Source organism: Poecilia mexicana, unplaced genomic scaffold (assembly GCF_051168715.1).
Source record: "Poecilia mexicana isolate PSO_F unplaced genomic scaffold, ASM5116871v1 scaffold_4, whole genome shotgun sequence".
NCBI classification, from domain to species: domain Eukaryota; kingdom Metazoa; phylum Chordata; class Actinopteri; order Cyprinodontiformes; family Poeciliidae; genus Poecilia; species Poecilia mexicana.
Genome location: NW_028263373.1, coordinates 24527880 through 24546079, shown reverse-complemented (window position 1 = coordinate 24546079; position 18200 = coordinate 24527880). Strand labels below are relative to the sequence as shown.

Below are 18200 nucleotides of genomic sequence, written 5' to 3'. Positions count from 1 at the left end.
TGGAATGACAGGATATGAGCCGATGGTTGCTGAAAATATTTCTGAACTACTTTCCCACCATAAATAAGATTTCTGAAAAATTTTCTCATGTGGGTTTGGACTTCGTGTCATATCAGTGATACCTGCTGGTACATATGGAACATCAACATCTTAAAGCAGTAACTCAAAAACAGATTCGGGTTCCAAACTATTAGTAATTCTACAAAGACAATACAAACTAACTAAAAACTCCAGGACAAAATGTCTTAATCTATGTGTTATGGTCAGGGAACTATTGCAACAACACATAAATGACGGCATTTCAATATTTTTAAGAAGACAGTGTTGTGGAGGTATTATATATTCAACATCTAGCCTGTTGCTTCCAAGGATCACCTCGTCTTCTATGACCAACTCTAAAGTCCAGCCAGTGTTCTTCCAACATGCACATTAGATGAGCAGATAGAAGGTTAAGTCCAAGGGAACCTCAGGAAGTGATGTTCCCAATGAGGGGCTGGAACTGTATGGACTCAGTTCACAGCAGGAAAGGAACTCATCGCATTGCAATGGGGGATAAAACACAACTGGAATACATGTAAAGTGATGTCATAGCAACAAATGGTGGAGAAAAGATAATCATGAATTCAATCTCCTCTGGCCAGATTAAAGACCTTTAGACATTTGATTCAGTTTCTTTCCACACTGCAGATGAGACTGGTTCAATGGATCACTAAGTCATCCACTCTACTGCAGATGACTTGCCTAACAGATTCGCTGGATGTCTTCCTACTTTGATTTCTTTGCATATATGTATATTTATCTGATACAAACCAGCTCCTTGTTTGTTGCTTCGTACAAAGAGTCCAATACCTTAGCTATTGAGAAGCAATTACTTGCTAGAGGTGTGGACTCAGTTGAGAAGATTGGATCTGTTTTTACCTAATCGCTAACACTTCGCCATGAAGTATGTAACGGGCCAGCTTGATGAAGCCTCCCAGAAATTGTGTTTGCTGTAAACAACCTTGTGGGCGACAGGGCCACTATACCTTTGCCAGCAACAAAACGGCTTAGACATTCCGCTTGCTCCGACTTTAGTTGCTCGATATTTGGAAGCATGGCCAACATGGACTGAGTGGCTTTGCTCACTTCCTGTGCTACCAATAGAAATAGTATTTAAAGGTTAGTAGCTTTTACTACTGGTTACTACTTAGTTACTACTACTCACACCGTGTTGTGGTGATTGGAAACATATGGGTCCTCATCCTGCCTTGTTTGAGTTCCGAATGTTGTCTTTCATTCTGAAGCAAGTATAACCCGGGCAAGTACGAAGTAATTCCTCAATGAATCCAGAGATTCTGATCAACTTAGAAAAGTATGAAGGGAAAAAATACTTCTGTTGCAATTAATGGATAGCAGTTTGTGTGTGAGTATATGTGTTAAAGAAGGTTAAAATAATCTAAGACTTTGTTCAAGTATTAGGGATGTTGGTTTTAATAAATTCTGTACTTTTACTAGAGTAGAATGAGACCAACAGAGAGATAACTAGACAGACTGAAAGTGCAAATATTTGTGCCAGTTTTTTTTTTTTTAAGAGCAACTTAAGCATATTCCTCTAGTGGCATACATTAGCATTACAACATATCAAATCAGCAGAGAATGGTGGAGAACAGACCACAATCAGAATGCAATGAGCAGCAAAAAGTGCCAAATGAGAAAACAATTGTGTATTATGTTTGTGATGATGATAATAATAATTCCGTTGCAGGCGGCACTCTTTGGAAAAAACCATTTGCAGCTGTTGAACTGAAAAACATTTCCAAGCCATTCAAAACGTAAGTGACTGGAATATTGCAGAAATGAAGAGGGAATGAGCTGGAAGAAGAGAAAAGCACAAAAAGGCTGAAACAAAGAGTCAAAATGGAGCATTTTCAGACAGAAAGCTACTTTCACATGGCTACGGCACAGAATGCAACTGAGCAAGAGATGGCCTAAAAATATCAAATTAAATCCAACACTGGCAAATAGTTTTAAATACTTTGCAACCAATTAACATTGCTTACTTCACAAACAAACTCTTTGACACCTGTTTGCACTCGGCTCCTGTTGGGTTTATGTGGGAGTATTTGGCTTCCTCCCACAGTCATATCAGCTAATTAACTTGTCATATTCATTAAACAAAAGAAGTGAGCGGCTTTCTCTCTTTTGCAGATTCGAGTTTCATGGAAAACGCTTCACCTGCCTGTGCTTACAGTGATAGCAAGGATAAAGATACATCTGATGTAAACCTCAATCATTATAACGTAATCAGCATCTGGAAACAAATCCGTAATCCCAACCTTTCCTCTCTCTGTTTGATCTCATTTAATCCTTCATTATACCTTCAGCTGAGATTCAACTCCAACTGAAGTGCAATTAAGAAACCTTTATAATGAAAGAGTGTTGGCCTCACCAGATGGCGACTCAGTGCTTCACACTGCTGTGCTAACAATGGAGCTAACTGATCAAAACTGCCATTGATTAGAATCAGATGTGGAGACGACTAAGAAATACTAATCATTTATAGTAAAAAACCCAGATATTTATACACACTTCCACTGGTGTTTAAAAAGTTTTTTGTTTTGTTTTTGCTACAGACATCTGTATTGTAGAAGTTTGCAAAGCTTCACTTTTAACAGGTATAGTCATAAGCTTTTTCAAGCATGATGTTAAGTCAGTAATAAAAATGTGTAATTTGGATCCTACACAGCTTAAAATTTAAAGGCCTATCTTCCAAAATCTCTTTTATGTCAAAGCTCCCTGAAAAAGCTGCAGCAGAACGCCTCATTTCTTTTATGGCAAAACATGAAATCTTTGACAAACATCAGTCTGCTCCACTCCACACAAACAGGTTTACTCAAAGTGTCTGTGACATTTTGATGGCGGTGCACTCTGGAAGACCTGCTGTAATGATTCTCCTGGATCTGACATCTGTCTTTGACTCTGTATCAGTGGTGGCGAAAGCACTGAATCACTGGACACAAGTAAACATTCAAATAGAGACAAAAATATACTTAACATATTTACTTTCTAAATATATTCCCTAATCCAAAGCTCTGAAACATCTTTGCATCTACTGTATATTGTCTTCAATACATCAGTAGTGTTGTGCCATTTTAATGAACAATGCCACAGTTAATGCATGTTTTTATCGTGCTTTCCCTCTGTGAATGTTTCCCTGAAGCTGGAATCAAACCTGCGACAGCAGCATCGAGGACTGGAGCCTCTCTATGGTGTCCCAAATATTACATTTTTATTTGCAAAAAAAAAAAAAAAAAAAAAAACAAAACAAAAAAACAATGTATTGTTTTTCTGCCACTTCATAAGTAATCACTTTGTTAGCTTGTCATGCTAATTGCTAAGAAAGCACAAGCTTGGGATTGCTCTCTGTCCCTACTGTCTGCTTGCCTTCTATTGATCAAATTTAAAAGAAAACACTTACAAAAAAAGAGAACTTAGGAAGCAGAAATTGATTAATTGGTGCTTCATGCAGTTACACATTTCCGAGCTTCATATTGCTTAAGAATTACATCATAATCAATCTTGGCTTAATTTCTGGGTCAAGTAATTACCTATATAAATGTCAAGAAACCTTTGGCAGTGCGACTGCATGCTTTTCTATTTTACACAAACAAAATGTAAAATTTGTGGCTTGCCTGCAAGGCAGGCAAGCCACAAAACTGCTGTTGGACAAATGCATCACATCACAGAAAATGACAAATGTCAGAGCCAGGAGTAATGACAGCGCTCATTCCTCACCTAACACACATTTTCATATGCGTTCTCCTACTTATGTTCTGCCGCTGTGATATGAAACTGTGATGGAGGGGCCACGCTGTCAGCTGCATAAATGCCTTTGAGGCCGAGCGGCTTCTCCTTGAGATTATGCAGATTCATGGAGCCTGGCACAGTCGCACAATGCCTTCCCTGACAATACAAGAACTATGGTAATTCAAACATATTGCCAACAGCGTACTATTTCAAACATTATGCCAAGTGCGCTGTCGAACCGTCTTGGATGGCTGTAAAGTCACACACTCATTCTGGTGATTTATCGTCAGCTTCCTTCCTTCTGGCTTTATGTGAGAAAGCATATAAATTAGGCATACTTGCATATTCCTTCATTTAGATGATGTTCAGTTTTAACATTTATGATGCGAATCGGAAGCCAGCAGACTGTCATCCTCTCCTTCACTTTAAACCTGCCATGGTATCTCAATCCAATTAAAATATTGGCCATATTTTTTCTACTGAGTTTGCACAAACAAGACATTTAAGATGAAATGTGTGAATTATTTAAACTGAAAGTTCTAGATGAAATGTTTTTATTTGATTCTATTTTTGAGCAGGTTTCTGAGATTTTTGAACTACATTTGTGTCAAAATCGATCTTATGAGAGACTTCATAGAGCACTGTAAAACGTTTCTACCCCTAACAGATTTGTTTTTAGATAATCTAATTGCAAAATCAGACAAAGCTAACCTGAGAAAATACAAAATGTAAATCTTGCAAACCTAATAAATGGCTAAGCCACCCCTGAGCATTTGTAACAACTGTTTTTATATCGCTATGGGGGAACTGTGGCCCAGCATGCATTGTAGTAACATTTGAATTGGAGGGCTTTGAGGTGTTTACATCCCCTCAATCAAACTTAAGTTTGGACTTTTACTGGGTCAGTCTGAGGTGGCCATGCTGGGGGTTTTGGATTATTCTCCTACTGGGACAATAACAGGTGTGTTCTATGGGAGTCCATGTTTGTTATATACCATTATCCAATAAGAATAATAAATAATAAATATGGTAATCCACATATCTTAGCTTTAATGTGTTTATTTGGGTCTTTCCATGAATTCACACCAGACTGTCTATATCCTCTGACCTCAACAAGGCATTTCAGTCAAATCAAAGGCTGCTCACTGGGTGCGTTCCTTTTTTTTACACTGTAAATCTGAGGGATGTTTGTGTAATAGATCCGAAGTTTTGCCCATCTGACAACAAAAAGCATTCCGTATTCAAGGTCACTTAAATCTCCGTTGTTTCCCTTTCTGATGCTCAGTTTGAACCTCAAGAGGTCCTCTTCACCTCGCCTATTGGTTTGCTGGTATGTGATTTACTTTTTGTGCTAAGAAAGCATTTCAACAGGCATATCCACTGGAGTGGGTAGTGAGTATCACTTCTTGGCAGCAGTAACAGTTCCCACTGGGTTAAAGTAACAACAGCATAGTTTGTAACTTTTTATACTGATATGAGTCTTAATGAGGTCTTAATACATTATCCGTGACTTTCTGCTTTCCTGTTGGAATAAATATGTAGTCAGTACCTTAGTTGGGAAATTAGAAGATAAAAAAAAACAAACAAAAACATGACTACTCACTTAAACCTGAACAGCTGGAACTGTGACAAACAAGACTGGAAGCAGATCTAAGTTTGTCCTTCCTGTTCAAGGCTCCACAGCAGGACAGAAAACAGCATTCTCTGTTAATCCACTACGGTGTAAGCGTGTGTGGATTTTCGAAATGTAAGTGCCACTGAAACTTTAACTGAGCTAATAGATTAAGCCTTTCAGCAATACGCTCACCTGGTGTGGAATCCAAAGCAGGTTGAATGTGTCCAGACAGCACCTTATGCCACATGCAAAGTAACCTGGACGTTGTGTCACAGCCAAACAGTTGATGTGAGTCATGCGGTTGCTGTATGTTTGTTTTTGCACACACTTTTCTACAGACAGTCTCAATTGTGGACAATGACGGCACAATTTCTTTTAATAATTTGACAATCTTTGTAGTCGTGAAGGGAAGAATTGTATAAATGTACATAATTCCTCACCGCATTAGATTAATGTTCCTCAAAAAGGATTTATGTCTCCCACGGATACAGAAACTGGACAGTGGAGTTAGAGCGCATTTTCACATAAAACACAGCAACAAACTTCTGACCAATAACACAACTCTTCAAACACAGCTCTGTGGAAACAGTTTGATCCGGGCCTGGTGTCAAGTTTGACAGGTGGATGATCTGGACATATTTTATGTTCACAGTATCTGAGTGTTGGGGTCAGAGTTCAACAAAACAAGAAGAAGAAGTACATTTGAAAAGCTGGGTTTCCTTTCTCCAATTTTAAAGAGAAAATAACAACAAACTCGAAGAAACAAACTAATTACCTTTCACTTACATGCTTTGCGATCCTGTTATAAATGTGCATAAAACATTTTTGATATTCTAAGGTAAAAGAAAAAAAAAAACAATTTGGCAATTGCAATGTCTCCATTAAGAAAGACATGCAATTAAAATCACAGGTAAATAAGTTTGTTCACACAGTGAGTCATTACAGTCATGGAGGCAACGTTTGTGAACAGGAGGTACTGTATAGTTTTAATCAACTTTCAACCAATCAGAGGAGATGTCTGCATCTTATTCAAGCGTTGGAACAACAAGCTCCGCCTAACTTGGGAGCACCTACGCATGCGACATTTTAGGCAGAATGTAGTGGGTAATTTATCAGAACAGTTGTGGATTCAACATTTATGAATTTCAAACGCAACTTCAGATGAACTGTTTCTTGCCGTGAGACCACCTGTGCATTGTCCAGGGATGCCAGTGCCTACAAAAAAGTCCATCTCATGCGATGCAAAAAAGTCTTTCTAGGGTAGTTTTGCAAAATACACCAATTTTGATAAAAAAAAAAAAACCCTCACCCAAAACTTTTATTTTATTTTTTATTTTTATTGCCGTGCTTCCATTAAGCAAATTTATTTTTGCAATTCCAATTTGAGCAATTTTATGGTCAATGGAAACTCGGTTAGTGTGCCAGAGCAGGGATCAGTAGTCATGTAAAAAAACTGGAAGTGAAACTAACCCCCACATCCTTTCTCCTGTCTGTGCCAGCCCGGTGGCGAGTCAAGAGTTGGGAGCGTGAGCGTCACCATGGCAACTGGCGAGCATTGATAGAAAGCAATAGTCAGGTTTTACAAATCTGTGATTTATTTGCAATGGGTCTGCTCTGCTCTGACGGTTGGTGAAGGTATGGTGTTGAACAAATGACTGTGTAGTGCTTCATTCTGACTGGCTGAAGAGCTGAGGAAGCTGGAGAAGCTAACGGCGGCTAATGGCCACTCTCGCTGCTCGCTCAGGACAGACGCACTGCGGCTGAGCTGTAGAGCGCTGTCGGCATGAAAGTCTCCAACAAGACAGAAAAAAAGTCACTACTTTTGTCACTAGTCAGTTGCTTTTCAGACTCCTATAGTGACTCTTGAAGAAAGTCACTATCAGAAATTGTATGTCTGATGCATACAATTTGAAGAAATTGTATGTTCAGCTATATTTCATTGCTTGAAGGTTCACAGCAGGTCACAAAAAACTAGCACAAGTTAGCATGTCATTTATTTGCATTGTAAGATTTTTTCCTGACTTTTGCTGCTATTGAAGTAACAGAAAATGATCGAGGTTGGGGTAACTGTACAGGACAGGCTGTCTTAGCTTCATGACTTTCAGTGACACAAATAATAAAAGAAAACATAAGCACACACAATGCATATTAATGAGATGTGACTTTGAAGTGTGTTTGGTCTCATTATACAGCAACACTATGAATCCTTAATCTGAACCAGAGGGTGAAACACGTCTCAGAGGAACGGCTTTCTACTTCTCTTCAGTCGGGTTGGAGTTGACTAAACACAGGTGCTCAACTCCACAGACACAGACCCCCTACAAGTTTAATATTCCCCCCACCATGTCTCCCTGTGGCTTTGATCCACTGCAGTGTCTTCATCCTGGCTGCTATTTTCCACACAAACACCCATCTGGTACGACCGCAACTGTTTCAACTTTCAGCTTCAAGCACTTTTATTGCATCTATTCTAATTATTGTGTGCAGAAACTCTGACAACTAACCAGGGGAATTAAGTAAGTTTGAGCATTTGAGTGAATGTAGCTGTTGCAGCAAAAAGTTTAAGGTCAGCATAACTCGGGCTGTTTGGTTGACTTACCGCGGTTTTAGCTAAAGGTTTTGTGCACATGATTCCTCTGCATACTCCCATTTCATCCTGCAGTCCAAAAACATGCATGTTTTATAAATTAGCTTTGACTGAGTATGTAAAATGTATTCACACACCTCAAGGTGGGACTAGAGGGCCTTTTTGCCAACTTGAAGGTCGAGGACAAAGTATCAAAAAATTATAAGTGGTAGTTGCCTTACAATGTGTTTCTACTCAACTAAAATCTAAAAGTAACCATCTGATATTGCTTACCAAAGATACTGCAACTGATCAGATCATCTGATATAATATTTAAAAATGATGTCAGCCAGACATAAATGTAAAGTTATCTTCAAATTATGGTATTTTAAAAACTAAAATAGAAAAATAATACATGTAAAGACTAAAATTACAAAGTCACAAATTTAGAAGAAGAAACGGTTTCCAAATCAAAACGTACAGGGTGAATGTATAACACATTCATCCTGCATGTTAGAACAGGATGAATGAAGTGCATCCATTACACAGCAGGCCCAGAAAGTAGAAGCATAAAGCTTCTGCACAAATAAGAAATCTTAACTTTGTGTGTTGGTGTGTCTGCTTTTGCTTTTTTTCTTCATTCAGTGAAGTTTCTCACAGTGGCAGAGTATCCACAGATTGTACTCAAGTAAGAGCAGTGATGCTTTATAAAAATATTACAAGTAAACGTGTAGTAAAAATACTCCTAAAAGTAAATTCAATTCTAAAAACTTGCGCAAGTAAATAACTGAGTAGATGGTTGAGGGAATGATGTAGTGATGATGTATGATTTATGCAAACAGCCAATCACATGATTTACAAACAAGATCTTGAAGTAATTTCCAATGAGAACATTAAAAAGGTGAGATATATACATGAATTCAATTGGAAGCATTTACTCTGATAACAACAGGATGGGTGTTCACTGAGGTCAACACCGTGACATTCTTGTTGCGATCCAGCTTCTCGTTTATACGTCTCCAGTGACCAGAGTCTCTGACATTGGCACTCTTTGAAATCTGAATAAGGTTCCAGAATGGAACATTTCAGGAACCCAAACAACTGTGATCAACTCCAAGCAGAGATAAAATGATACCTGGTTTTAACTGCACTAACCAATGAGAAAAACAACTTGAACCCATGAGCATTTTTAAGAGATAAAACGCGAATAAGAGCTTATGAAGTATTAATAAATAATGTGGTCTTCCTCTGTACAGTCGACTCCACTGACAACCATTAGTTTCAGCTACCTGCTACATGCCACCCACACACCAGCTGGAGACCAGGCACACATAAATCTGAATAAGAATACCTAATTAAAGCACAAGCTTCCGTCCATTTGTTTCACAGTCGCCTTACCTCCTTTGTTGCTTTCTTTCTGACCTGCTTTCTCTTGTTGTTTCCCTTCCCTGTCCATTTACAAACTTAATGTCCCTCCTCTTCCATGTACATTCCCAACAAAAAGTCAGTATTTTTTATTATAATTGGTTCCTAAGCACCCATTTCAAAGCTATCAGTACATTAGCATCTGGGTTTGGAAGACAAGCTCTAAGTAAGATAAGTAGCACGTATTAAAGCTGTTGTGGAAAAAGGATTGATGATGTTTAAAACCATTTCTACATATTGGGAGGTGGGAGATCTGTCTGGGGAGATCTCAGAGTAAGGGGCCAAACAGCACAAGAGCAGCAATAATGCTTTTCCTTGGACTGTTTGATAGAGGATATAACAACGCAACCTGAAAACTAGAAGAAGTTAGTAGATTGTAGCCAGGGGTGCATTCAAACCAGTCCTGTTTAGTCTACTTTACTCAAACTCCAGCTCATTTTCCTAGAAGGCTTGGTTTGTTTGTAAGATATGGACCAAAAAAGTGAACTGTGGTCTGCCAGTTTCACTGCAGTGAATTTTAGCACTGTCTGAATGCGTATGTGAATGCCAAGCAGACCGGAGACCGCTCCAAAAGCAGAAAGTGTACAATAGAGCAAAGACAAAAGAAAAACCCCACAATCCCTAAAACCTGACACGACTCCATTTTTGTTTACAATTCATAAAGAAGGATGTTGGAAGGATTTTTTCTGAGGTTTTTCTGTTGTTTTCTTAGGTGGTTCTTAGTGCAGCGCCACCACAGGCGAGGGAGGGAAAAGGTTTTCAAAGGGTTTGGATCGTTTACCACAGTAAAGAATGAAAGTGAACCGCACCAGCTGAAAATGTAACAAATGCTGCAACACTGATCCCTAATTGAACCAAGTCTACTGGACTATTAGGTGTGAAAACACAGTAAGAGTGTGGAGCCAATACATTCCTCATTTGTCACATCAGCTTCATATCACCATTCACGACTTCAGCATGTAGAACATTTCAAAGCGATGATGCCCTGCTTCCTGTCCTTAAAATCATCTGCCTCAAATTAATGGCAGCAAAAAAGCTTCTGAAAACGGGAGAGAACTTTATCTTTTTTGTACTTCTTTCCAAAGATGACATGCTTGACTCCAGGACTCAATTCCTGACCCTGTCTTTTTCCTGAACAAAGATGCTGAAGACCCCCACGTACTCAGGCGTACTTCAGTCTGTGGAGAACTACATGCACTTGAAGTGGACATCTGCTGGGCACGTCTGCGCAAAGGTAAATTTTTTTCCAACATTATTACAACTTTTGTACTCTGTGTTGCACAGTAAACTGTTCAGCGGGAAACTGTGTTCATAAGGAGCTGTTTTGTATGCGACACCGAGCTGATAAGGCTGAGCGTTCCCACAACCAGTCATAAGGATGCGTAGCTGCCACAAGACATGGAGCTAAGAATCCAACTAGCTCAGCAAACTTCCTGGTATCTATTTAGATTGTGGGAAATGAATGAATTTGTCATGAGAAATATAGGCAATTGGTACGCTCCACTATGGGATCTTAACCATCGAGGGACAGTAATATGTGCAGAGTCTCAGCTCTTTGTGCTTTTCTTGACTCAGCAACTCAGTGTTCTCTCCTAGATAAATCCATTGTTGTAGCTGGCAGTCATGTTTGTAAGTAAACATGGCTGCCAGTGACACTGGGACATTACCGTTTATTGATGATGTGACAGAGGACAGAAGCCGAATATATTCTGAGGTCTCCAGGGACGCACAGTGTGCTCAGATCCAGCTAGATGGAGCCAAACTGATAGGACAGCATTTCATTATCCAGATGGACAAAGAGCCAAAACACAGTAAACGCAACCCAAGAATTTATTAAAGCAAATAAGTGGAACATTCATTCAAATGATCAAGTCCAGTTCCTCATCTGAACCCAACTGAGAATTTCACTTGCTGAAGACTAAACTTTGGACAGAAAGACCCACAAACAAACAGGATATCTGGTGTCCTAAAGGTTACATGAACCTTGTTAAGTGTTTCTGTCTCAGTGATGTCATTTATTAATGTCTGCAGCATTTTTATACTTATACAATTGTTCAGAGGTTTGTTTTTGTATATATTATCAAAGTTTTGAAATTACCCTTTAATTAAGTTTGCTACAAAACATTGGAAAGTAGAAAACCCAGCATCTAGTGGTGAGCGTGTGTTCTGGTTTCAGTCAGTCAGCAAAGGGTTTTTTAACAAGGTATAGGAAATTAACATTTTCTTTTCATTTTTTTTAACTTGTCCAATTACTTTGACCTAATAAACAGTTTTATTTCTTACAGGTTTATTCAATATTTTTTGTTAACATTTACGAATTTCCACAAGCAGGAAGGATGAGGCAGCCTAATGTTAGGCCAAGCTCAGCCCTGTTTGAAAGGCTTCTCTGAAAAGAAAACAACTAATTTAAATGAGTTCAGCTAATTATACAACTTCTCAATACATTTTTAAATATCCAGCTAATTTACTCCTGGTATCTACATAAAGGGTCTGATTTCTCTGCCACTTGCAAAGAAAGTGTACAGCATGAAAAGTCAGGTCTGACTGGAACTTCAAAACACATTTTGAGAGATTTTATTGATACAGATTACCCAGATTTTTAACTTGCCTTCACCAGAGCAATCAGAAAACATCTCTGTGTTCATAGCCATTAGTTGTTACCTTTTTTTGTTATGAAGAGCAGGAGCAGGAGAGAATGCAAAAATTCCTGAATGTGATTGTGTATGTCTTGGTTTAACTACAAACACTTGTTTCTATGTCATTTAATATGGTGGGCTAATGAAGACTGTGGGCTTCAGTGACAAGAAATCACAACAGTGTGGTTGATTTTATTTTTTTTTATTTTTTCACTTAATTGAGTTAACTACAAGAATGGCATTTTCCTTTGGGGATTCAAAAAGTGTTGTTGCATTCAGTTCATTAAAGCACAGCAGAATATTGTGCAACCTTATCTGATTTTTGTATTTATTTTCCTGTTGAGACGTTACTTTAAAAATCAGGATGTTTCTCACTTCATTATAGCAGACTAAAGCAGCCCAGGCCTTTTTAGTAATTACTTCAAGCTGCAGCAGAGGAGTAATGGCACACTGAACTGCAGCTGTTCGCTTTTTAAATCATGTATCTTTCTGGATCCATGGCAAGAGGATATATTCTCTGTGGATAGATGACTATTCTCATGAAACCAATATCGTTAGTGATCTGTGGAACCAAAAAAAAAAAAAAAAGAAGTGAGAGATGTGATTGGGAGATTTTAATGATGTAAATCTAAAGGTGTGGGGATGCAGTGCCTGCAGGTGATGAAGGAAGAGATTATGGAGTGATATTAGAACAAGGCAGGTGGGGAGAGAGGGAGGTAATGTTAAAGAAACATGAGCTAAAAAAAGAGTTGAACGTGGAAATAGAGGGAGAGAAGGACTAAGAACGTTTATGATGCATGATGAGGCAAAAGTTTCCATTGTAAAAAGAGACTGCAGAAGTTAGGGAACATCTCTGCCAAAGCAGATCAACAAAACAATCCCAAGATTCAATAGAGGGACAGCTTAAAGCAGCAGTATACATATTTAATAAAAAAAATATGTTTGTCAGTGGTCATAGTGTCCATATTTTTTAAAACCGTCACTATGTTGTGACAGTAAAACATAAGACAGATAATCTGGGGAAAAAAAAAAATCGAGCTCCTCTGTGTGGTCCTACTGCCTTCTGCAGAAATACACCACTCCCCAGTCAGAATCAACCAATCAGAGCTGGGGAGAAGGTCTTAGACACTGTTGGATTCACTCTTTCTATTCCACTAGGGGACTCTACACTTTGTTTTACATGAAGTCAAAGTGATTTGATGGCAAACCAGAAGTGGTTTTACGTCACCATTGACTGAAGCAAGCAAGCTAAGTTAACTTTCTAACTACAGTAATTCCCAATGTGGTGAGTTGATGATGAATGTTAAGCTATTCAGAGATAAGTTTTACATGTCAGTTTTGGCAAATTATCTTTAAGATAATGAAAATGCTTGTGGTTTCATGGGTTATTTTGTACATTAGCAGTTAATTAGCATAATGCTATCCCTTGTATATTGTACAGGGGTGTTAGGGCCTGCCAAACAAATGAATGTTAAGGTGCCGGTTAAGAATGAAATTATCCAAAATGCCAACAATGCAGTGACTGGACATAACATCCCCGTCTGGGTAGGGGTTGAACGACTACATATTTTTTAAGGTCGACTACATCATGATAATAGTCGAGTCGATGTCGACTAGTCGCGGTGACGTCATAGTGACGTAAGCGCAAAAACCCTTCACAACTACTTGGAGGCTTTATCAGCTATTTTCACGGCAAATATGGACCCTCCCCGACCCCCCCCCCCCCCACACACACACACACACTCCCCTTCTCCTGCTTTTACTAAGTCTATTATGCAGAATTAAAAGAGCAATAAACAGATCATTCTTCGTGAGCAGGGAGAAAAGTTCGTTGTACAAAGTCGGGTCTGACTTTTTTTTTTTTTTTTTTTTTTTCCAAACACCAGCTGATGCTGATGATCTCTGGATAGTTACTCGTATAGGAGTCAAATTATCACACTGACCACTGGTGCTTTTGGAACATCACAAACCAAACTTATGAACGGATCCCGTTTGGTTACAGTTGAATTTAACGAAACCTCCTGCTGCTCCTCCGCCCAATGCGCAGCATGATCTCTGCTGACTCAGCAGCGGCTCTCTGAACCGACATGCGGACGGCGGCCGAGATCGCCTCTATCAGATCCTCAGGATGAAGCTTGGACTTAGTTTCCAGATGTAGTCAAACCATATCTTTATAAGAGCATAAAGCTGCCAGGTTAGAAGCTTCAATACGCAGGGTGACGCTGATCAGTTGGATGGATAAAAAAGCCTGACATCATGACGCGTTGTAACACATTACTGCGGTAGTCTTTTTTATTTATTTATTTATTTATTTTTAAGGATTTTTTCGGCACTAGTTTATTTGACAACGATCTGACTGTAAGGGGGCAGAGAGAGCGGAGAGAGGCCTGGGCCCAGCGAATGGAGGACGGGAGTCGGACTCCTGATTACCGCGGTCTAAAGTCTCTGTATGCGGGGCGCCGCGCTAACCACCGCGCCGCGCAACGCCCCTATTGCGGTAGCCTATGCTGTAATTTACAGTTTGTAATTATTAAATTATTTACATTTTTATACAATTTGAGCTTTCTGACGAACTCACCTAGTCCACCTTCTTTCATTTTCTGGGAAAAATCTGTTTAGTCATGTAATTGCGACTAGTCGACTGGCCCAGAAAAAAGTCAGTGCAGAGAAAAGAATCGTCGAGTCGACTAGTCGACTAATTGGTGCAACCCCTACGTCTGGGTTAGTTTTTTTCCATTGGGAAGACTGAAATAAATTAGCATTTTCTGCTTGTGGTGTGGTTTGACAGATATTCTCATCCAGGGTACTGCTCAATTCTAAGGTAGTTGGAAACATACTGACTTTGAATGCCTTCCTTTTCAAAGTGATTTACCGTCAACTTTCTTCTCTTCAGAGCAAACTTTCTCGTCCGGGCTAGTCTGTTCTTTGGGAACACTGGAAGAATCCTTCACAAGGACTGTGGTCTCAGCCTGAGTACTGTCTTGTGATGTTTTCCCAGTCAAAGCAGTAGCTGTGATTTCACAGTCTACTTTCTTTTCCTCAAAGCAAACTCCCCCGTCCAGGGTAGTTTTTTCTTTGGGAACACTTGAAAAATCGTTCCCAAGGATGGTGCTCTCATCCTGAGAGCCGGCTCTGACCAAATCCCTTTCAGGAAGGTGGTGATCAAAGAGTTTTCTCACTCCGGTTGTGATTAAATATCCAAGACCAAAACCACTTAATAAAACATGGTGGCTAGATGTTAATCTTTGCAATGCCAAAAATACTTGCACAATGCAACGTTGAGACTCAAACAGCTAAAAGGAGATAATGAAATGTCTTGCATATGTCTGCATGGGTGATGTATGGGGGAGGGGGGGGGGGAGTTAGAACAATTCCAAGGGCCCTTGACCGACAGGGAGATCCATACAAAATAGTTTGGGGTTTTTTTGGTTATAGAAGTAGAAAAAAATTGTGGCCCTGTCGATTATATTCTATTTTAAAAAATTGTTTTTAGCAGTAAAAATTAAATGTTACCCCTCACAGACCAAAAAGCACACATCTATATTGGCACTGAACTCCCTCCTGGATCTACATGTAATGGTTTGTCCCTGCTTGGTGCTTGACAGTGACGGTGTTCAGCAGCATTCAGTAGAAGATCAGAAAGACTGTGGCGGTTACTAACCTGCTAAGGGAAATTATAAAGTGAGGTTTTCAAAAAAATAGACAAAAGACAAGCGTGCCAATTTGTAACCCAGTTTTTCTCCGAGAGGTGAGTAGACTGTGTGAGATTGTCAACCATTTAGCATAGTTAGCTTAGCTACAGACTACTGTTAGCCTCCATTTCACTGGCATCTAATGAATTAAGAAAACAAAAGTTACCAACATATTCATATATTGTATCTCTTCCCTGTAACTTTTTCCACACTTAACAGATGAGTCCGTCAGCAGCAGCTCTAACCCCAATACCAGTATAACCTTTAATCCCTGTCCCAGTGAAAAAGGTGAGCAACACTGTGTTCAATGACAACCTAAATAGCATCATTCCAGTGAGTCTATAGGGGTTTCTCTGTGTCTTTGCTCTTTTTTACAATTACTCAACAAAAACAATATATTTATTACTGACAGAAATTCAAACAATCTTTATAAAATAATAATAAAAAAACAGCCTCCTGTCTGAACTGGAACTAGTCCAAACAGTTTTACCTTAACTTGCATTTAAATTACAGATATATCTGTTGCCACGTCCCTCCTGACTACCAAGTCAGTCGCAGCTCAGTTCCCTGGTGTCTCCATGTGGTGGTGAGCACATGATGAAGTTGTCTGAAACTATGTTTATTTGTCTGAAATATTGGAACTTTTTATTTATTTGGTTAGCTTCCTCTAGCTCGGAGTTTATAGCTGCAAAGGAAAGCGCAGTGCTGTTTGTTTTGTTTTATATATATATATATATATATATATATATATATATATATATATATATATATATATATTATTTTTTTGACATATTTGTTAAAACTGTCATTATGTTGTGAAAGTATGGCATAGGAGATGATCTGAAATTTTTTTTTTTTTTATCATTGCAGTCACCTTATTAATTTCCTCTGTCGACCATATGACAACAACAAGCCTTCCAGTGGTGCATCACACTTTGCTGTTTCACCCATTAGTGTGGGTAAAAATAGGTGACAGCTGACAGCGAGCCATTAGGTCTTGTACAATGGGTTGGAGTATAAATGGAGGCTAAATATATAATATAGGTGTACTTGTTCATCTTTTTCAAGGCAATACCTCAAACAGACTGCATTCTTGTGACATATAGGAAAGATATCAGGAAGAATATAAGGGACCTCCACAAATCTGGGTCATATTTGGGTACAATTTCCATATTTCTGAAGATGTCCATCAAGTCAAACAATTGTATGCAACTATGGACATCATGAGAATGCCCTTCTATGAGATGAGTCCTGTACCAACGAAGACCAAAAGGTCATTCAGAAAGGAAGCAGACATTCCAAAAGCAGCATAATAATCCAGATTACAGCTTTCTCATACACAAATGTATGCAAAAATGTATCTTCCACAGACAAGCCATTTGATCAGATTAAACTAAAGCTGAAGTGCTTGGCTAAAATCACCAATCATACATTTGGAGAAACCTCAGGTCAGCATCCAAAATGTGAAGGATAAGGCAGTATCATGATGAGAAGACGTTTCACTGTTGGAGGGAACTGGTGCACTATACAAACTACAATCAATCAAAAGGAAATAATATCAAGAAGAAATATTCTAACAAGATTGCAAGTCATCAGCCGGTAAAATAAAGCTGGATCACAAACGAATCTAAGTTTTAACATTGTGGGAACAACAAAGTCAATGTTTTGGAGGAGCCACCACAAAGCCTTGACCTCCAGGCCAAAGAAAATTTGTGTGCAGAGCAGAAAAATGTGTGTGGAAAAAAAAACTACAATCATGATTTGTTTACACTCATCTTTGTCAGGTGGAATGAGCAAAAACTCCAGCAAACTGTTGTGAGAAACTTCTGGAAGGATATCCAAAATATTTTGTCCCAATTTATGCACTTTGAAAGGTAACTGTACCAAATACTAGAGAAATGTCAGTAAATGTTTTAATTTGAAGAAATAAAATAAAAATGTCTGGATGGACCGGCGATGATCCCGCCTCTCAAGTGGGCCCCTGGTCCCACTCGACCCCACGAGGGACCAGGGGCGCAACTACATATTATTCAGGTGGATGCGAAAACATACCCCCCCCCCCCTTCCCCCCCAAAAGAAAGGTACATAAGGGTGAAGGAGCGTAGAAAACATATGGTCACTCTACCCGTATGAGCGACCGTATGTTTACTCCCCCCCCCCCCCCCCCCCCCCGAGACGTTAGAGGTAAAACTCACTACATTTACATTTACATGTGCGCGAGGTGAAGGAGCGTAAGGGCGCGGTGAAGTGTATGCAAAGGCATCATTGGGGCGCCGCCCCCTCCAGTCGGGGTTTTGACGCCCCCTCTGGTGCAGCGCCCCTATGCGTTGCATGTGCTGCATACCCACTTTTTGCACCATTGCGAGGGACAAATGGGTATGATAATAGATGGAAAATAAAAACGTTGTCATTTTGACATTCAGTGCACAGAGTTAACTGCAGTAATCCTAAATTGAAAAGTTTGATTTGATTTAATGTCA

General features: G+C 39.2%; 1 protein-coding gene across 1 annotated transcript in view; it reads right to left on the bottom strand.

The window, feature by feature from the left end:
- Positions 1-18200, bottom strand: part of naaladl2 (N-acetylated alpha-linked acidic dipeptidase like 2) — a 358608-nt gene that overhangs the window by 115261 nt on the left and 225147 nt on the right. The gene's annotated exons all lie outside the window — the stretch shown is intronic.